Source organism: Myxocyprinus asiaticus, chromosome 26 (assembly GCF_019703515.2).
Source record: "Myxocyprinus asiaticus isolate MX2 ecotype Aquarium Trade chromosome 26, UBuf_Myxa_2, whole genome shotgun sequence".
NCBI lineage: Eukaryota > Metazoa > Chordata > Actinopteri > Cypriniformes > Catostomidae > Myxocyprinus > Myxocyprinus asiaticus.
Window position 1 is genome coordinate 8,828,722 of NC_059369.1, and position 22,342 is coordinate 8,851,063.

Genomic DNA, 22,342 nt, shown 5'->3' on the forward strand with positions numbered 1-22,342 from the left:
TCCAGCGAGTTAGGTAAAGCGTCTCCCTAGTCCCGTTAAGGGGGGAGAGGGCACTTACCCAAGTAGGCTACCGGCTGTGCCTTTCTAAATTTGCTGTTAAGCAATCTCCCACTGAGCACTTTCTTGAATAGCGCTGGGAAGTGCTCTTCCCTCTCCAGGAAGGAGAGCACTACGGAGACCACATCCTGCCGGAGGGAGGTTAACATGTGGAGTATACCTCACATGGACTTACCAACGGGAAAGTACACATATGGAATGATACCACAGGAGGACCCTATCTACAGAAAGGGTACGCAGCACAGTGGCCGAGACAGAGAAAGCTCTGACGAGGGGAGACACAGGTTTCACCTAAGGGGGAAACCAAACAGAGGAAACTCATCACACGGGATTATCAAAGGGGAATCACCACGCATGGAGCACTGAATCCAAGCACATGGGCTCACCTGAAAAGGAGAATACCACGAGTACTGGTCCTGGTGGCATTACTCCTCTGCCGAGTTCGTCACCAGAGAGTTCTAAAGAATTAAAGAGGTGTCTGGAGTTCACCGGTACGGGGAACTGTTGTGGACAAAAGGTGCACATTATCACCTTTGAAAAAGGGTGTATGCATGCGATACACCCAAACGGCTGCCCGGTCTACCTACTGTTACCACATAACACTCGGGTCGAAACCGGGTCTATGCGTAGGTTATAAAACCTCGCAAAAGTATTGGGTGTAGCCCAAACCGCAGCTCTGCATATGTCTACTAGAGAGGCCCCCCTTGCCAGTGCCCAGGAGGATGCAACACCTCTAGTGGAGTGCGCCCAGACTCCCAAGGGGCACAGCAAGTCCTGAGACTGGCATGCAAGAGAAATGGCATCCACAATCCGATGGGCCAACCTCTGCTTGGAGACAGCTTTCCCTTTCTGCTGTCCTCCAAAACATACAAAGAGCTGCTCCGAGCGTCTAAAGCTCTGCGTGCAGTCCAGATAGATGCGCAGGGCACAAACTGGACACAGCAACGACAAGGCCGGGTCTTTCTCCTCTGAAGGGAGCGCTTGCAGGTTCACCACCTGGTCCCAAAAAGGAGTGGTGGGAACTTTGGGCAGTAACCAGGCCAGGGCCTCAAGATCACATGAGAGTGTGCTGGCCCAAACTCCAGGAATTCACTGGTAACAGAGAGCACCTGCAGGTCCCCCACCCTCTTGATGGAAGTGAGCACCACCAGGAGGGCCATCTTCAGAGATGGAGTGCTGAGCTCGGCCTGCTCCAGGGGCTCAAACGGGGCTCCCTCTAGGGCAGGTAGGACCACAGAGAGATCCCAAGAGGGGATCAGGCGCGGTCTAGGTGGATTCAATCTCCTTGCGCATTTGAGGAACCTGTTGATCAGGTCACGCTGTCGTGAGGGACTGCCGTCCAGTGTATCATGGTGAGTTGCTATGGCAGCCACGTACACTTTCAGGGTAGAGGGAGACAGCCGTCTCTCCAGCCCTTCCTGAAGAAAAGACAGCACAGACCCGACGGTGCATCTCTGTATGTCTTACCCACGGGAAGAACACCAGTTAGTGAAAAGATGCCACTTCAAGCCATACAGCTGCCTCGTAGAGGGGCAGGGTGGTTCGCGGAAAGGCAGAGAAGGCGCCCCACCCGGAAGACAGCCCAGGGGGGACGTGCTGCTCCACAAGCCCGCAATGGTGGCCGGTGACTGGTGCAGGCGAGCGACCCCAGAGACCAGCACACTTACCCGTTCGCTGGCTGTCTCTCGACGGAGAATGAGATGATTGACCTGATTGACCGGAAAGACTTCCAGCACCTGGCCGTCGCGAGTGCGCTGACCCAGGGAATGAGAAAACTGGTGTTTTAAGGACCATGTGTGCGCCGAGGCCCAGAGGGCACCTGGCGATATAATACATACCATGCGCCGGCCCAGGGGCGATGGTGGGTCTGGTGAGTTCACCCAGGCCAGGCCGGTCAGAGTCAGTTGCCTCATCCCCGGGTTGCCTGTGCCGGGGCCACCTCGAAGCCCATCTGGGGTTCTTGGGGGCTGGCTGACGGGCAGGTGGAGCTGACTTCCTACGCGAGGATCTTCTTCTCTGAGGCCGGCATATGGGCTCCGATGGTACGGGTGCCGGGGCCAGCACCACAGGGGAAGCACGGCTGCCATCTCAGCGTCCGCCTCATCCTGTGGTCTACCGCCCGTGGGCAGGAGCTCAGAAGATTCGTCTGCTTCCGATAGCAGAAGCCCACCCTCTGATGCTGTGACCAAAAGCTCATCCTCGTTGTGAGCCATGAACGACACATTAAATCCACCCTGATGCGGACCATCTGTATCGCTCAAGAGCTCTTCCGGATAGAACGAGCGTGCTGGGGGATGGGAGGTTCGCGGGGGTTGAGCCGGTGAAAACGCACCCATATCCACATCCAGATCACCCACGGCCGGCTGAGCATCAGCCCAGGACAGAGCAGGTTGGGGAGCAGCCGCGGTGGATCCTTGCTTCATGAAGAAGGAAGTGAGCCACGACCGCAATGTTCTGATGGGCATGTTCTCGCAATGAGAACATAACCCTTCCACGAATGCTGCCTCGGTGTGCAGGCGCCCCAAACACTCGAGACAGATTTCATGGCTGTCCGGAGGGGAGAGATAATGGCACCCGCGGTCTCAGCTGCCGAAGCGCCCAGGGAAAGCACAACACTCGACCGTGCGAGGGTGACCGCTGATATGCGCTGTAAAATCCAGCAGCGTAAGCAAAAGGTGAGAGGACGTACACAATACATGCATTCGGCTCCGAAGAAAAAATCTGAATGAGTGATGCACACCATCTCCTTTTATACCCGTATGTCCGGGGCGGAGAGTGGCATGCAAATTCCACTTGCCAATTTTCATTGGCCTTTTCTATTTTAAGCAAAGGTGATTGGGGCTCTCAAGATCGAAACCCTAGTGTCACTACATCGACACAACGTCGAGTGAGTGACAGACAGGGAACATATGCTTTCCCTTATGCATAAATTTTAACCTAAAATCTTGATGTTGAAAAAGAGTCACACATTGATGTTATGTGTCAACTACCCCTTTTACAGCCTTTGCAAGCATCTTAAACCTTTGAAAATAGAGAAACTGTGAACATTTTAAATCCAAACAATTAACCTCTGCACATACACTTGCACAGAGCATTCACATCATCACTTATCTACTCTATGTCAACACTGTACATGTTCCCAAGGAGAGTTTCCCAGTTTTGTTGATTAAGATCTCCCAATCATGAGCATCTACCCCACTGACCAATGATAGATCAATGCCACTTTAAAGACACATACAATATATTGCAAATCTAAACAGTCACCTACCATTCTTGCCAGTTATCTGAAGGTTGACTTCATTACTTCCACTGAGTCTCATTTCAGGATGAGGGAGTATATTTAACAACAAAACACAGCTGTATGTTCCAGCATCGCCCATCTGGACCTTTCTGAGAGTAAATGTTGTCTTCATATCCTGTGTGTCCCAAATGCTGACCTCGACAGCCTTTCTGTCTTTGATGAGATAGGCCAAATTCATATTCCTGGACTGGTTTGTATTTAAAGTGTACGATGATGTACACATAAACTCAGCATCACTTCCCTCTGGCACCTCAGACTCAAGCAAACGTATCTGTGCACGAATCAATGATTCTGTGAAGCGAACGAGAACTTGTAATATGGCTAAATGGTGTGGCTTGTCCCTTAATGCATTTCCAAAACAACAATAATATACCACACAATAATAATAAACCAAAATAATGATATATATATATATATATTTATTACAGAATTGCTTCTAATTAAAGGGCTGTTTTTAGAACATTATGTGAATTATGTAAAAGTGTGACAAATTGAAAAATATCTTACAAATATAGATAATGTTTTTTAATATTTGTAAAAAGTCAGTTAAGTAATCAAGTCTTCTCCTCGTTTACAAATGTAAGTAAACGTGTTGTACATCTTACCGATCACATTAATGAAGATGTAACTATCACCATATCCCATCACTTTAGATGTTTCCAGCTGTTCTTCTGAGAACACACAGCTGTAATTGCCTGAATGCTCCTTTTGAATCCTCTCTATTCTGAAGTCTGTGTCATGTTTATTGCGTTGTTTTTTCATATCTATTGCTTTACCATTTTTGCACAGATATAAATAAACTGCCTTTGTTGTAGAACCAAAAGTGCTGCACGTAACCTCCAGTTTACCACCTTCTGGTACCTCTGTATTTTCACCGTATATCTTTGCCTGATGGATCATTTGACCTGTTATTGAGAGAAGTATTTGTAAGCTGTGATTGGCCCCATTTGCTCATCTTGATAGATAAAAAATACATCAACTGCAAAGTAATTATTTTATGTTCAAACATACCTTGACTCTGAAGGAATAGATTTACTGAGATGACTGAAAATAAGAATAATCATCATCATTATCCAAATAACTCCACAAATAAAGTGCTAAATAAAACATGGATCAGTTACAAATTATTTAATGTAAAGTTAAAGATTTATAGATGAGTAAAATATTTATAGATAAGTTTATTATAGATTTAGTAATACTTACATGCAAAGAGAAACACAGCAACCATGTCAGCTTTGGAACAAGTTTTACTTTACTTTTCCTGCACCTAAAATATGTAGTTTCTATTTCTGCTTTTAACCAGTTTGCTGTTGCAGGGTCAGTGCACTTTGAACAGAGTAAAGCAGTACTCACACTGAAAGGTCTGTAAGAGTTGCATTGTGAAGGTATTGTGATGACGTTGCAAAGGTGTGATGAAGGCTGGGAACAGATACATTATCAGTGCTGATGTATACAAACATGTAGATGCATTTTTTTATTGTACTACTTTATAATTGCACAATAAGAAATGTTGATTGTAACATCAGTGGTTTTTGATTTGGCCAGTAAAGAGAGTTACTATAGCCTACAAAAATTACATCTTCATTGCACATGCTGTGTATTCCCACACCTCACCAGATAGGAATGGTTTAAAAAAGTGTAATCTAATGTACTGTACAGGGAAATTTATGCATCGAATCTACAGTGCATTCAGAAAGTATTCAGACCCCTTCATATTTTTCGTGGAAGAAGTTTGGAACAACCGGGACCCTTCCAAGAGCTGGCCGCCCGGCCAAAGTGAGCAATCAGGTGAGAAGGGCCTTGGTAAGAGAGGTGACCAAAAACCTGATGGTCACTCTGGTTGAGCTCCAGAGATCATGTGTGGAGATGGGAGAAACTTGCAGAAGGACAACCATCACTGCAACACAATGTGAAAACAACTCGGAGAGTAAGCAGAACTAACCAAAAAAAAAAAAAAAAAAAAAGAGGTAAGAGAAAAGAATCCTACTGACTTCAAGTCTGATAAACAGTCTGCGCGCAATGACAAATACAATATAATATATTTTAAAGCCTTGTGTTACAAATTACTGTGCTATCTGAAGGTGAGCATTACAGCAAAACATTGGTAAGAGACCCAGTAGCATAAATCAAATGACTACAAAGAACAGATAGATGAAATACAGGTAATGCACAATAGTATAGCATGTAAGGCTGATGAAAAGAAATACTCTAACATAAATACATAAATTTAAACAAACAGAAACAACACTAACCTAGTTAGAGCATCAGAACAGAAAACCACATATTATTACAATGGTAGATTTAACAGGAGTGATTCCACTGAATCTAGAAGAAGTAATGCAACGATAATATTTTAATTGCAAATCAGAGTACTGTATAGTTGGAAGCCTGAGTGCAATAAAAAAAGAGAGCGAAAAAGACGGCGCTGTTGTTGGGCCTCATGTATTCAGATAGAAGACAAAGGCAGGCCTAACACAGTCGTAAAAACCTAACTCAAACCCCCACATTCCAAGTCGTAAATTATACTGATAAAAATCGCGCATAAAAACAAAGGGAGTCCAAAACAGACTACAAATCCCATGAAGCCTTGCTCACTAAAGGATCAAACTCTCAACTCCTATTGGATGAGGCACACAACAGAATGTCCCTCAAACATGACATCATCAGGAGTTGAAATACCTCTGAAATGCTTTCGGGATTTGCTTTCAGCAACTTTGTTTGCAGCGTGTGGATGCAGCTCTTCGCTGCTCTCAGGTGCAACCTCGTGGCACAAGGAAGTAACGTCCGACTTGAAACTGTGGCCATACAATCTCCATCTTGCTGGACGAGTTGAGATTACTCTGTGTTCAACCAAACACTCTAACGGATCTGAAGGAGACCGCCGAGCAATTCGCATCTTCATCCATTTGCCTACAGAAGTGAAGAGATTAAAGATTTCTCTTCCATCTTCAATCAAGTCGACATTTCTGAGTTCTCCGCCAGCCCGCCGAGAATCAAAACCTGTACCGCCCGCCGACAGAGTGAGTAAACGGCCTCCCGTCATCACCCGAGCCTCAAGGAGTTAAAGGACAGAGGAAAACACATTCTACCTGTGTCCTCATGCGATTCAAGTAAGAGGTTTATGTCTGGGCAGAGATAGAATATTATAGTGTGCTATTCTTGTGTTTCAACGTTTTTGCTTGTACATTTTACGGACCGTCATGCCCGCTCATTATTAATACTCAGGGTATTAATTATCACGATTTTGTTTTGCTGTATTGTGGTCCAACCAAATTGGACTGTTGTGCAATTTCGCCATCGCGGGTGAGACAGGTAAACTGAGTTCATCCATCAAATAGTCAAAGTACGCGGGACTGTTTACGAGCCGTCCACCGCGTCTCTGAGCGATGAACTAACAGCTGCTTTCTCTCCCACGATCACGAAATCGGCTTTAGGGCTGTCACTTCTCTCTCTCTCTCGTACTAACCACACGCACACACGCAGGCACGCGACCCCTCACAAACATTATGGCACACATTTTGGCTTGTAGATAGCTTAAATGCTAAAGCCCAACTTTCCCTAAGCTGTCGTACAAGCGGATACATGCAGTAACTGGTAGACGCCAGTCGCCATTGACTGGTTTCTCTCTGCCCCCATTCGTGGTCATATTGCCTGGCCGGAAGTCTCGCATGACATACTCTCCACGAGAGTCACGTCAGCCATTTTGTGCGCATCCCTCCTTACACACACACACACACACACACTGTCACACACACACCTTATGTGTTATAGGATTATTTTTATTTCCATATCTAATCATATCACTGTTTAGTTTGTAGTTGTAAGTCGGAAGTTTATTGACTGCATTGTATTAATTATTAATTGATATTACTGCATTAATAAACTTTGTTTATATTACAAAGAGAAGTGTTTTGTGTCATGCTGAGGGGATGTCAGTGCTCGGATTCAAACCTTCATTCGTTTTTTTTCCGGAAAATCGATATTCTTCGGATGTCGATTTTCCTAAGAAAACAATCTAATATTGAGACTGTTTTACTATCTGGTTATTAGTCCCTGATTTCAGGGTGGTGCCCCGTCAGTGTTAATCCTTATTAATATTCTATTGATTTTTGATAATTGATAATTATCTTTGATGATTGTTGAAATTGAATGATCAATAAGCTAGTGTTAATTTGAATTAATGTTTCATCGATGTTAACAATTAATGATTATCTTTGATAATTGTTGTTTTAAAGGATTAAAAAAAGCTAACATTGATTCTCATCAATGTTCTATTGATTTTAATATATAATAATTATCTTTGATAATTATTAATTATTGCTAATAACCAAACTTGCTCCTAAATGTAGCGCACTACATTTACTGGAGCCCCATATGAGGTTTTAATGAGTTAGATTCAATTGATTAATTTAAATATTAATTAATAACTACAGAAATAATTATTAATTATTTCTGATAGTAACACTGATCTAAACAACCAGTTGTTGGTACTACTGGTTGTTTAAATCAGTTTTACTATCAGAAATAATCGATAATTAATTGTTATTAATTATGGAATAATCAAATAACAATTAAATAACTAAATAGAATTTAACTCATTAACTATTCTCCAGAAATAATCAATAATTCATTGTTATTAATTATGGAATAATCAAATAACAATTAAATAACTAAATAGAATTTAACTCAGACTATTCTCCAGAAATAATCAATAATTAATTGTTATTAATTATGTAATAATCAAATAACAATTAACTAACTAAATAGTAATTAAATGGAATTTAATTCATTAAACTCTATTCTCGGGGCACCACTCTTTGAAAAGAGAAATGATAGACTACTATCATTGAGTCTCAGTATGACTACTGATCAGTATGACTACTGATTGAATCTCATAAAACCAAATCTACCCTGTAGGTTGAGTATTTTAATTGTTAATCAAAATAATCAAAAAAGTGAAAAACTAGTTAAATTATTGGTATACAAATCCAACAGTAATCTAGTTACAGTCCGTTTCTAACACCAATAACATAATAGTACTCTGAGGTAACTTGGGAGTTCTTCACGTGGCAGAGGTTGGCTTCAACACAACATTCAAACAAAAACAAACAGGAGTACTTATTATAATATAACAAGATTTATTATAATCAAGCAGTAGTGAACACAGCCAATACTATCAGAATATAATCCAAAAATAAAATCAAGGATATCCTAAGCTAACAGTGGAGCTATATGCTAGTGTGTGTGTGTGTGTGTGTGTCCAGGTGTGGTAACAAAGGAATCAAAATGGAGGATCAGGTTCAAAATGGAGGGTTAAGTCCAAAATGGAGCTGATCCCACGTGCGGATGGAAATGAGCGGAGACACAAAGGAACTGACAAAACAGGCGGGAGAATTTGGTTCACCAGCCTGAGTCAAACACAATCCGAGGCGCCGCTCACTCAATGAATATCAGTGAGAGAGAGAGAATGAGAGCGAGAGAGAGAGGAAAAATGCATGCAGTTTAGTTAAGGGTAACCGCTCGTAACAGCGGGACTGAATTACTAGTTCAAATCACTCAACAAAACAAACGTAACCCCAAAAGAAACTAAAACAAATCTCCCAACTCGAAGCAGCGAGCAGAGTTTAACATACAAATATACTCAAAACATCAGCATTTAGAATCAAAAATACGATTTAGATTCACAAGAAAAATCACAGTTTCTAAACTAAATCTGCCCAGATATCAAGCCTTACTTGGGAAATCCTGTGTGATTTCAGTAGGTTTGTCCGTTGGAATTCCTGTTGCATTGAGCAGTCAGGAGAAATGGTCTGGATGGTTCCTTGTCTTACGCTCGTCAGTGAAAAGACGCATCTCTGCTTTATTCTTCGGATCCAGTGATGGAGAAGAATGCAGAAGGTAGTCAACGTTGAATGAAAAAGAGGGAGAAGGGAAATTGGTCGCCTTTCCATTTTTCTAAATAAATTCACTGTTGCTTTACAGTGAAACTGAACCGGTTGATATAAGTATACTATAAGACTTGAACAAAGCTAAATTAATCTTACTCTACCGTGGCCAAATGGTGAGGTTAGAAAAACGTGGTGTCTTTGTTCTCAGTCCAAACGGAGGGAAAACTCCTTCAGTATGTGCACAGTACAGATGTCCCTTAACAGCTAGGCAGAGCTTAGCACAGAGAGACCAAAATTCATCTGTCCGCAGGTTTTGTTGATGAGATGACGTCATCGGTCATAGGCCGCTCGACAAATGGCGTTTGAGACTGGGTCCATGGGCGGGACTTCGCATCCAGTTGTGAATTTGTGAAGGATCCTGGGAAACTGAGTTCAATGTCTCTCCTTTTGATCATAGAACAAAGGGCCATGCAGTCTCTGCTGCCATTTTAAGTGGGCCAAGGCCCTACACAGTAAAGCCCTACACTGTCATAGCTGCTGCAGCTCACCCAGATGTCAAGAATTTGACATAGTCTCCTGCTTCCTCCGCTGAAACGAAGTCCTTCTGAACACCATTGTATGTCATGTGAAGCCGTGCCAGGTGAAGTATTACATAGCGAGCGCCCTCAATGCCACGAAGTTGACACCTGACCTCGTTGAATGCGGCCCGAGCCTGGGCTATCTTGGCAGTGTGGTCCGGGAAGACTGAAATGGTAAAATCTCCCACTTTAATCCGTTGGAGCTCTCTCGCGCGGCGTAAAATGTCAACACAGTCACTGTGATAATGAAATCTACACACAGTAGCTTGTGGTCGTTCACCAGGCTTGGGCTTAGGCAGAAGGGTCTGGTGGGACTGGTCCAAAACCGGCTCCTTCTCCAGACCAAACGCTCCCTTTAGCAAGGCGGCTACAGCAACAGTGGTACAAGTGTCAGGCCCCTCTGGAACTCCCACTATCCTAATGTTATAATGCTGTGACCTAGACTCCAAATCCTCATATTTATTCTCCAACTTGGCTATGGTAGCAGTGAGACACTTGATAGTTGTTTTCATCCAAGCTATGTCATTGGTACAACTGGAGAGAGCATGCTCCATTTCCCCAACATTACCCTTCAGTGTCAATATAGTAGCATCGGTAGCAGCTTTATCTTTAACCAGCTGTGTTTTCATGGCCTGCAGGTCGAGCTTGATCGTTGACAGAGCATCCCCAAGAGTCTCCTGGAGTTCCTTTTTAAAAATATCGGTGATGTCATTCCTCAGCGAAGCCAGCAACTCGAGTCTGAGGGCGGCAATGTCAGGGTCAAACCGAGGCAAGGCGGACTCAGAGGAAGGAGGCGATTCACACGAGGCTGTGGTCGTGGCGTGTACACTAGGCCTCAGTTGAATAGTCTGAATAGTATTATGGGTTTTCATGTTTTTCCAGACATGTTAACGTAGTTCAAGGTTAAACGTGTAAACAAAAAACAGAGTAAAGTAAGTCAAGATCAAATGTATGACTGAAAAGCGCAAGTAAATTACAATTTTAATCGAAAACAGCAGGAGCCTCCAACTTTGCGTCCTACTCCATTAGCAGCTCAGCAGCGCACCCCCCCCCCCCCCCATCACTGCAACACTCCACCGATCTGGGCTTTATGGCAGAGTGGCCAGACGGAAGCCTATCCTCAGTGCAAGACACATAAAAAAAATCACCTAAAGGACTCTCAGACTGTGAGAAACAAGATTATCTGGTCTGATAAAACAAAGACTGAGCAATACCATCCAAACGGTGAAGCATGGTGGTGGTAGCATCATGCTGTGGGGGTGTTTTTCAGTGGCAGGAACTGGGGGACTGGTCAGGGTTAAAGAAAACAACGCAGCAATATCCAGAGATATTCTTAATGAAAACCTAGTCCAGAGCGCTCAAAACCTCAGACTAGGCCGAAGGTTCATCTTCCAAAAGGACAGTGACCCTAAGCACACAGCCAAGACAACACAAGAGTGGCTTAGGGACAACTCTGTGAATGTCCTTGAGTGGCCCAGCCAGAGTCCGGACTTGAACCCAATCGAACATCTCTGGAGAGACCTGAAAATGTCTGTCCACCAACGGTCCCCATCCAACCTGACAGAGCTTGAGAAGATCTGCAGAGAACAATGGCAGAAAATCCCCAAATCCAGGTGTGCAAAGCTTGTCACATCATACCCCCCAAAAATGTAGGCTGTAATCGCTGCCAAAGGTGCTTCAACTAAGTACTGAGTTAAGGGTCTGAATACTTATGTCAATGTGATATTTCAGTTTTTTTCTTTTTAATAAATTTGCAAAGTTATCAAAAATCTGATTTTTCTTTGTCATTATGGGGTATGGATTGTAGATTGATGTGAAAAAAATAAATAATTTAAAGCATTTTAGCATAAGGCTGCAACATAACAAAATGTGAAAAAAATGAAGGGGTCTGAATACTTTCAGAATGCACTGTATGCTCTATGTAGTGGCCAGTGCAGTGGTTTGTATTTATTGTTCTGAGTTCGTTCTGCAAGTTTACTGCCAAAATGCTACTCTGATGCTCAGTCCTAAAAAACAAAATCATCATATTAATTAATAAATACTTGCTTCATCAACACAAAATGGGTGTCGTTTTAAAGCTTAGAAGCTGGTCTTTACAATGCATATAGGCAAAATAACCTACTCTGAACAGGTGTTTTTTTTTTTTTTTTTTTTTTTGCTGATATATTAACCCTCTGGGGTCTGAGGGTGTTTTGGGCCCTGGAGAAGTTTTGACATGCTTTGACATTAGTGCTTTTTTCAGTTGCTTAAAACATATTCATGGCTAAAGTCTGATAACACTGTATTCAGCACAAACTGGGCTACAATAATATGTGAACAACATGTATGTACATGTTTGTATTTGTGAGAAAATAAAGTTTATGCGTGGTTTTTGAAAAAACAAAAATTTTAAGTCACTGAAATAAGGCCATATAACACATACTAAACATTTGTTCACAAGACTTTTGAGAACTGGATCTTGTAGCCTAGAGTTTTTGCTACAAAAATGATGTGAAAACCATCCTGATCGCTCATTCATACACAACAATATAGTCATTTAACTTTTGTAAGGCACTTTTAGTGTTAGAAAGGCCATATGCGAGGAGGCGTGGATGATCATGAATACTGATGTAATTCACACCTGAGGAGACAAAGACCCATCCCCTGAGAGAGAATGAATGTGAGGAGACTGTTTGTTTATTTGTTTTTTGTTTTTTTGCAGATTGTTTGTAGCTTATTCACAAAATCAAGTTTAAGTTAAAATAAGTAATCTGACTATACATTTTCTTTACATAAAGACTTTACTTAAAAAATTTAGACCTAAAAGTTTTAGATCTGTAATATTTTTTAATGTTTTTAAAAGAAGTCTTTTCTGCTCACCAAGGCTGCATTTATTTGATCCAAAATACAGCAAAAACAGTGATATTGAGAAATATTTTTACAATGTAAAATAACTTTTCTATTTGAATATATTGTAAAATGCAATTTATTCCTGTGATCAAAGCTGAATTTTCAGCATCATTGCTGCAGTCTTCAGTGTCACATGATCCTTCAGAAATCATTCTAATATGCTGATTTTTAATAAAATATATTTTATATTTTTTTAATATGGGCATATTTACAGCACATTTTACACATTTACACCCGAACAGATATTTGCAAGCAAAAGCTTTGTTGATTATAATGAGGCATCATAAACACTAGTTAAAATATAATCTAAACATTCATATTATTTTTTATATCATATTACATATCATATTTATATCATACAGAATACAATTTAAATACCTGCTTTGCAGGAGAATATTTGTTTTAAATTTTAATTGTTTTATTTAAAAGTAGACATTTTAAGCTTTCTTTAGACATATGTTTCATGTTTGTGTGATAAGTATTCACAGAGTTTCAGTTAATTTTTGTGACCTGTTTCAGAAAGATGCTTGCGGAGACAGAGACGGCTCAAAGCGCACCCTGTTTATTTTCTTTATTTTACAAAAGCACAAGGTTTTGATGTTATTGTGAGTGTACACAAATAAAAGTAGACCCTTTATAGTCTCTAATGATATCTTACACTTATCTGTATGCCCAAAAATGACGGAGTATTTTAAGTTGTTTTCCACTGTTATGAGGAAAAAATCCAGCAGGATGTGAAGCAGTGTTTTCTTCTCTCTCTCCTCTCTCTTCTTTCTTAACACCCCCTGTGTCTCATGTCCCCCACCCCATCCCCCTCAGTCCCACCCAGTCCTGGCTCCTCGGAGGTGGGGAGGAGCCCTGCCCAAACCCGGTCCAGAGGACCCTTCTGCTTCTCTGTCCCTCCTACTCCCCCTGTCGCCCTCCGCTATCCCCCACAGGTTGGCGAGACTGCCCCCATGAGTGCGGAAGGAAGACCTGGGCCGGTCTGCTGGAGCTGTGGCGAAGCCAGACACAGCCAGGAGCGGTGTCCAGTGATGGAGGTGGGGACACTGGTCCAGATCCCTGACACTCCACAGGCCGCCCCTGATCAGGCAGGGGTGTATCGGATACCGGTAAGAGTAAAAGGGGATACACATCAAGCTTTGGTGGATACAGGTTGTTCTCAAACCTTGATCCACCAACGTTTGGTGCAAGGCGGGGCATTGGATAAAAATAAACGGGTGAGGGTGAGGTGTGTGCATGGTGACATTCACAAGTATCCGGTGGTTACCATTGCGATACCATTCAGGGGAAAAAGGCATAGAGCCGAGGCTGCGGTTAATTCTCGCCTCACCTGTCCACTAATTCTGGGAACCAATTGGCCCGGCTATAAAAATCTATTGAGGGTAATGTTAGTGGATGGGTCCAGCAAAGTAGTGTCGTGGGGTGTGACGTGCGATACTATGGCTGGAGAGGTGGTGCCAGGGCCGTCAACGTCGGCTCCGTGTCAGGATGAGTACATTTTCATTCTCAGGGGCTTCCCTGAGGGGGATTTCCCTCTGGAGCAGTCATGTGATGAATCCCTCAAGCACGCCTTTGACCAAGTGAAAGTAATTGATGGTCAACAGCTCCAGCCTACTGTTGCATTCACATACCCTTACTTTTCTATTATCAAGGAGCAGTTGTATCGAGTGACGCAGGACACTCAAACCAAAGAGAATACAACTCAGTTGTTAGTACCAAAGAGCCGTCAGGAAACACTCTTCCAGGAGGCTCACTATAACCCAATGGCTGGCCACTTAGGTCACGAAAAGACTTTGGGGACATTCGCAAATGGTGTGTGGCATGCCGTAAATGTCAGTTGGTGAATCCACCGGCCACCCCAAAAGTGCCATTGTGCACTCTGCCATTGATCGAGAGAATTGGCATGGACCTCGTCGGGCCATTAGAGCGGACTGCATGTGGCCATCGCTTTGTATTAGTTCTGGTGGACTATGGAACACAATATCTGGAAGCAGTGCCTCTACGCAACATCTCAGGCACTCTTCAAAATGATCTCCTGAGTGGGGATTCCAAAGGAAATCCTCACTGATCAAGGCACAACATTCATATCATGTACACTTCACAAACTATATGAATTATTAGGCATTAAATCGATTCGCACCAGCGTTTATCACCCATAAACCGACAGGTTGGTCGAACGATTTAATAAGACCTTAAAAAACATGATTCATAAGTTCGTACACAAAGATGCTAAGAATTGGGATACGTGGCTCGAACCCCTGCTGTTTGCAGTACGAGAGGTCCCGCAAGCCTCCACAGGGTTTTCTCCATTTGAGCTACTGTATGGGCGCTGGCTGTGCGGCGTGCTTGACGTCATACGGGAAGCTTGGGAGGAAGGACCTTCGAATAGTAAAAATCAAATTCAATACGTTCTTGAATTTGCTCCAAGCACAAGAACGTCAACGCTGACTGTATGACAGGGGCACATGACTATGGGAATTCACACAGGGAGATAAAGTGCTTGAGCTCCAAATTACTTGCCATGTGGCAAGGACCCTTTGAGGTCACACAACGATTCGGAGATCTCGATTATAAGGTTAGGCGAATGGATAGGAGAGGGGTACATCATATCTATCACTCAACCTCCTCAAACCATGGAGGGAGGCGGTGCCTGTAGCCTTGGTGATGGTAGTTCCAGAGAGGGTGGAGCTTGGGCCGGAGGTATCTCCCAAACCAAGTTCATTCACCCTGGTCCCTTGTGGAGACCACCTCTCACTGTTGCAGCTTACAGACATTGCCAGGTTGCAAGCGGAATTCATAGACATGTTTTCACCCCTACCCGGTCGCATGAACCTCATAGAGCACCATATCGAGACCACCCCAGGGTTGTCTTCCTGAACACAAGAAAAAGATTGTTCAGGAATAATTAGAGGCAGTGCTTGAAATGGGCATAATAAGAGTCGCACAGCGATTGGGCCAGCCCGGTAGTTCTGGTACCGAAGAACGATGGCTCGGTCCAGTTCTGTGTTGACTACCAGAAAGTGAACGCGGTGTCCAAAATTGATGCTTATCCAATGCTGCAAATTGACGAGTTACTCAATCGGTTGGGCGTGGCTCAATTTTACTCGACGCTGGACTTAACAAAGGGTTATTGGCAGATCCCTTTAACTCCAATATCCCAAAAAAAGATGGCTTTTTCAACACCGTTCAGATTACACCAATTTGTGATGCTTCCGTTCAGTTTGTTCGGAGCCCTGGCCATGTTTCAGTGCCTTATGGACAAGATTCTCAGACCGCACATGCATATGCCACTGCATATCTGGGCAATATTATAATTTATAGTAATGATTGGTGGCGGCATACGCAACATCTGAGAGCTGTCCTGAGGGCACTGAGACAGGCTGGACTCATGGCCAACCCGAAGAAGTGTGGAAGTTGGAAGATTGGAAGTTAGGTATCTGGGGTTCCACTTAGGTCAGGGGCAGGTGCATCCACAGGTTAACAAAACCGCAGCAATTGCAGCCTGCCCAGACCAAGACCAAAAAGGGGGTAAGGCAGTAGCCTAGCTACTCTGATGTTACCATCACTCTGATGATTTTCTCTCCAAAAATAGGGGGGAGTAGGCAGGCCGGATGTTTCCCCGGCCTGAGTCAGCAGAGGGGGCATGTGGCATGGGGGGGCATGGTCATGTGTCAGTCTGCGGTAGAGGGAGAGTGGTAAGGCTCGTCACCTGGGTCATAATTATCTCTAACACCTGTCTCTCATTATAGTGATGGCAGAGGGAGACCTGAAAAGGTTACCGTCGATAACAAAGGAATAGTAAATAAATGAAAACACTATAAAATAATAAACACTCAATAAGCACTCACTCTCTCTATTTGGGGTGTCGTGCTTTTTGGTCTCTCTCTTCTCTCTGATGCTCTGGCGTGCCTTTTCTGGTCTCCCTCCATACTGTCATACATAGTTAAAACATTAAACAGATCCAAGCAGTCTTGAGTAGAACATTATAAATATTGTTTTACTCACAGACCAATATACGAACAGCGTATATAAAGTAAAAACAGTGAAAGCACAGAGTTTATAAGTTGGATTGGACAACACATGGATTTTTGTCAAATTTTCACTAGTAATTTGATGAAACATGAACAGAATATAAAAACAGGAGATGAACCCGATTAAAGCAAGTCCAAATGCAAATGTCAATACTTATCACAGCTATTGTGGTCTGCGTTGACGTGACACATTGTTGCATTTTTAGAGACGTGCAAGTCAGGCTACAGTGTAAGTTAACCATAACATCATAGCTAAGCGTAGCCTAGGCTGTAGGTTCAACACAGAACTATTGTGGTGATGGGGGCGTGGTCGTGTGATTGTTTGCAGGAGAGAGGGAGTGGTGAGGCTCGTCAAGCTGGTTGACATGATTTCTAACAGCTGTTTCTCATTACTGTGATAGCGGAGAGAGCCCTTAAAACAGCTGAACATGCCAGAGAAGAGGGAGAGAGCGACTGGCGTGTCTTATTTGAGTGTTCTAATGTTTTAGTGTTGTGAAGCTGAGATTACAAGTAGTTTATGCCTAAGACCGTGTGTCCACCAAAGTGTTTTTTCCTGAGGCCAGTGTATTTTTTCAATTGTTTGCAGTGGGAGCACTGCATATATAAAAAAGCCAGCAGTGTGATGAGACGCTGAGCGTCTATTCCACGCTGAGCGATGCACGCTTGGTGTTTTTTTCTGGTCGCCGAGAATTTAAACATTTTCAACTTTGGGTAAAACGCAGCACTCCTCACTGTCACTTTTTACCCATTCGTCCAATAACAGTGGAGGAGGGGTGGGACAAATACCACACCGACCAACCATTACATCCTACTTGTACAACAACTGAACAACAATGGAGGAGAAGTTTATATTGCTGGTCTCTGAATATTTATGTCTGTGCCATATGACATCCCCAGACTACCACAATATTAATATGAAAATATTAACACATTAATATCTTCTGCAACACATTACTTCCGTGGATTTTATGTATCATAGCAACTAAAGTGTCTCAGCTGAAAAAACGCTGCACATCCAAAACACTCTCAAGTGCTCCCAGCTGGGCATTTTCAGACGAGCGCTTAGCAGAAGAGCTGGCAAAAAAAACACTTTAGTGGACACATGGCTTAAGTATTTTGAAGCTGAAGATTTCAAGAAGTTTATGCTGACTGAGAGTTTTGTTACATTGAACTGTTTGAAATAAGAAATGCACTGAGAAGAACGCACACAGAGAGTGTGGAAGGCAGAAAAATAAAAGCCTACCTGAAGCGTGTCACTGCTACCAGACTCCTTTTCCATACCCGAACCTGAAGGAGTGTGGCACTGGTGCCAAAACCCAGGATTCGAGGAAAAACGTCATCATGGAGTCCTCACCACTGGGCGAGGTGATCAAGACCCTCACCGGCATCCAGCAGAACCAGCATCAGGCCTTCGTCGAGCTGCGGTTGGAGCAGGAGCAGCATTTTAAACTCCTGCTCCAAGCCCAAGCAGAGGACCAGCAGGCATTCTGGAGCCTGATAAGATATGATGGTGTTGCTGCTGCAGCCCCGGAGCACACCCTGGTTGTCCAAACGTCACCCTCATCAAAATGGGGCTGGCTGACGATACCATATCTCGACCTCTTTGAGAAGACAGCCGAGGTGTGGGAATGGCCACCTGACCAGTTGGCGGCCCTACTGTTGCCACTACTCTCCGGCGATGCACAGCTTGCAGCCCAACAGCTCCCTGCAGCCAACCTCCTCGTTTATGCTGACTTGAAGAGAGTCATTCTGCAGCGGGTAGGCTGGACCCCCGAACAGAGCCGATAGCAGCAGCTCCGGGACACCTGCCGGAAATGGTTGATGTTGGGGGAACCCCGTGGCACCCAGGATATCCTGGACAAGGGGTACTGGAGCAGTTCATTGCCCAGCTGCCCCGTGGGATGGCTGAGTGGGCCACCGTCCTGCATCACTGGAGGAAGCAATCCAGCTGGCCGAGGACTACTTGGTGTTTCCTTGAAGCAGTGATCCAGAAACTCTCTCTCTGTCTTCTTTTCTCTCTCTCCTACCCCAATCTCTGCTTCTGCCCCTCTTTCCATCCCATTCCTGCCCCCAGGAGGCTTGGCAGTCCTGTGCCCAGGTTTCCTCCCTGCTTAAGGGGGTCTTCTCACCCCTCTCTCTTTCCTGCTAACTCTGCCTCTCTCTGCTATCTCTCCCAGGTTAGCAAGTCCATTCCCACGGGTGTAGGAGGGGAGTCTGGTCTGGTCTTTTGGAGCAGCATGGATCCAGGGCATTTCCAGGACCATTGGACAATATATTATTTATTGTTATTATTGGCAGCGGCACATGCAACATCTGAGTGCTGTCCTGAGATCGCTGTGATGGGCGGGGCACACAGCCAACCGAAAGAAGGTGCAACTGGGTGGGTGGAAGTTCGGTATCTGGGGTTCCACTTGGATCATGGGCAGGTGCGTCCCCTAGTTAACAAAACCTCAGCAATTGTGGCCTGCCCAAGGCCCAAGACCAAAAAGGAGGTGAGACAGTTTCTGGGACTGACTGGCTACTACCAAAGATTTGTACCTAGTTACTCTGACATCACCAGCCCGCTGACTGATCTTACGAGAAAGGGGCCTCCCGATCTGGTCCAGTGGACAGAGCCATGCCAACAGGCTTTTCTAAAAATAAAATCAGCACTTTGTGGGGGACCACTCTAACATGCTCCAAATTTCTCTCTCCCCTTTATTTTGCAGACAGATGCATCAGACAGAGGGCTGGGGGCAGTGCTCTCACAGGAGGTGGAGGGGGAGGACGACCGGTGCTGTACATTAGTCGTAAACTCTCGCTGAGGGAAACTAAGTACAGCACCGTGGAGTATGAATGTCTAGCGATCAAGTGGGCTGTATTCACTCTCCGCTACTACCTGCTGGGGTGGGCTTTCACCCTCTTTTCAGATCATGCCCCACTCCAGTGGCTCCACTGCATGAAGGATACCAATGCATGGATCACCCGTTGGTACCTGGCACTTCAGCCATTCAAATTTGAGGTTATCCACAGACCAGGGGCGCAGATGGCTGTGGCTGACCTTCTCTCCAGGAAAGGGATGTTAGCAAGCCGGATGTTGCCCTGGCCTGAGTCGGGTGGTGGGGGTATGTGATGATGGGGGTGTGGTCATGTATCTGTTTGTGGGAGAGAGGGAGTGGTGTGGCTCGTCAAGCTCGTTGACATGATTTATAACAGCTGTTTCTCATTACAGTGATAGTGGAGAGAGCCCTTAAAACAGCTGAACATGGCAGAGGAGAGGGAGAGAGAACAACACGAGTATGCAGCGATTGGCATGTCTTATTTGAGTGTTTAGTGTTGAAGCTGAAGATTTCAAGAAGTTTATGCTGACTGAGAGTTTTGTTACATTGAACTGTTTGAAATAAGAAACGCACTGAGAAGAACGCACACAGAGTGTGTGGAAGGCAGAAAAATAAAAGCCTACCTGAAGCGTCACTGCTCCCCGTCTCCTCCTTTTCCATACCCGAACCTGAAGGAGTGTTACGACCATTTATCACCCTTAAAGCTGAAGTGTGTAATTTCTGTGCCACCAGCGCCACTGAATGGAATTGCAAAGATTAACATTGTTTTCAAAACAGTTTTCCAAATTTTCACCCTTCTCCTGTTGATGGAACAAACAGATAGTCCCGTCCACAAGTCGTGCCACTATTTGAGTCATTGTTATTGTGTCAGGCTGGACAGGTCCCTCAAAACAAAAAGAGGAATTTTTATAGTGCCACAGAGAAACAGTATTTACAGTTTTCAAGGAAATTAACCCACAATTGGCATACTTATATTTGTCTCTGCATATTAAGGTGAGATAGGAAAGTATTTTAACACAGAAAAAGTTACACACTAGACATTACACATTTCAGAAGAAAACTACCTGACAATACCAACACTTATCTCTTTTTATAAAAAGCCCTTTCAAAACTATGTCTTAGTAAAAAAAAAAAAAAAAAAAAAAAAATTGCTTGATTGCATTGTTCAGTTTGATTTGACTTGTGAAGATTACATTTTATGTAATAAGAAAGTGTCTTTCAATTGATTTTGGTTGTGTTAAACTTGGTCAATTTTGTTGTGTTTGGGCTCTTTATGGTTTTTGGTCATTAGTGGTGCTGTGTGGAAAACCATATGAGTCATTAACTGCAATGACTAGCACTGACTAAATGATTTATCTTCACACAGCATTCGGCTGATTAGTCACAACATCAGTCCATGCTATTGTCTTACAAATTATGTTGTAAGTCAAAAATATTATTTAACATCATTGAATTAATCTGAATACATCAGGTTACACTAACAAACTCATTCTATGAGTTAGATCAAGTAAAAATAGCTCCTCAAGGTAATACATGTATGTTACCACCACTGTTGCACATTTATCCTTCTAGCACACTTAAAGCTTTGGTCTAAAGTCTAATGCAAAAGATGTGTCGGTTAGCAACAGTTCTGAGGTCTTTCACCAGTGAAGTAACAATAGAAGTGCTGGGGGGAAGTGAATACAGGGTGTGTTTTCATGTCAAGCAAAAGACAGAACTAAAAAGCAGGGAGGCAGACACAGTTACTCTTAATATATTCAGCACTATTGTGTTGAGTCAATGCAGCATACTGAAATGGGGAATGTGGGGCAAAGAAAGAGAGGAGAGAGGAAGAAAGAAGACAAGGAGGGACATGAGGACATATTGGGTCTTGTGGACCACTGTCTTCAAGCCAGATTCATCAGGTTGTATGTGTTTTTTATCTATTTGTCTTAGCTGGAGGTGCTCCTCTAGAAATATTTACAACAACCAGAGACAATCATCTGAGCCTCGAAACTTGTTATTCATCTTCTGTTATTCAAAAGGCTGCACGTAATGTGGTGAACAGACACATCGCAGACAGCATCTCTCTGTCTGAGGGTAAAAACCACATCATGCGCACAAGAGCAATTGCTGAGTGCTGATTAGTGTTTGGACCTGTCAAATGGAAAAACACACAAGAATACATGCTGAAAAAAAACTTTGATGAGACCACAAAAGAAAAGAATTCTGAGAGGTAAGAGAAATAGCTCTATTATTATATCCCTTTTGTGCTAAGATATATTTTGATTGGTGTGAACACTAACAATCCCCACATATAAAGCTGCAATTGATGGCTCTATATTAACAAAAACTTGTATAATTTTATCAGCAGTTCAAAACATTGAGCAGGTGGATCAAGCCACACTCTAATCTGTCATGCAAAAAAAAAAAAAAAAAAAAGTTTATTTATGTATTTTTTTAAATTATTATTATTATTATTATTATTTACATTTTTTGGGGTCTTATTTTGGAGAACAATATACATTTATTAATGTAGCAAACACTTTTATCCAAAACGACTTGAGGTACATCTGAATAAGTTTAATAAGTACGTGATTTCATTCATACCCCAGACCTTGGCATTTATAGCACCATGCTCTACCGGTTGAGTAGAAATTATTTGTACAGAATCAATATTGTAACTGAAACTGAAAGTAAAATGTTTGTTTATTTGTCATTAAGTTTCATAAAACAATATAATTTAAAAAATAAAAATAAAAAATAATAACAATTAAAAAAAAAAAATCGGCCAAAC

The 22,342-nt window shown here is 43.2% G+C and overlaps 1 protein-coding gene across 4 annotated transcripts in view; it reads left to right on the plus strand.

The window, feature by feature from the left end:
• Positions 1 to 21,272: 21,272 nt before the first annotated feature.
• Positions 21,273 to 22,342, plus strand: part of LOC127417019 (von Willebrand factor A domain-containing protein 7-like) — a 33,768-nt gene continuing 32,698 nt past the window's right edge. Inside the window, exons 1-2 of one of the 4 annotated variants that reach the window (XM_051656703.1) lie at positions 21,273 to 21,473; positions 21,591 to 21,781. The gene's annotated coding sequence lies outside the window, so the exon portion shown is untranslated. Of the gene's footprint in view, positions 21,782 to 22,342 lie in introns of all 4 variants that reach the window. The other 3 variants (XM_051656702.1, XM_051656701.1, XM_051656704.1) reach the window with 3 other exon arrangements.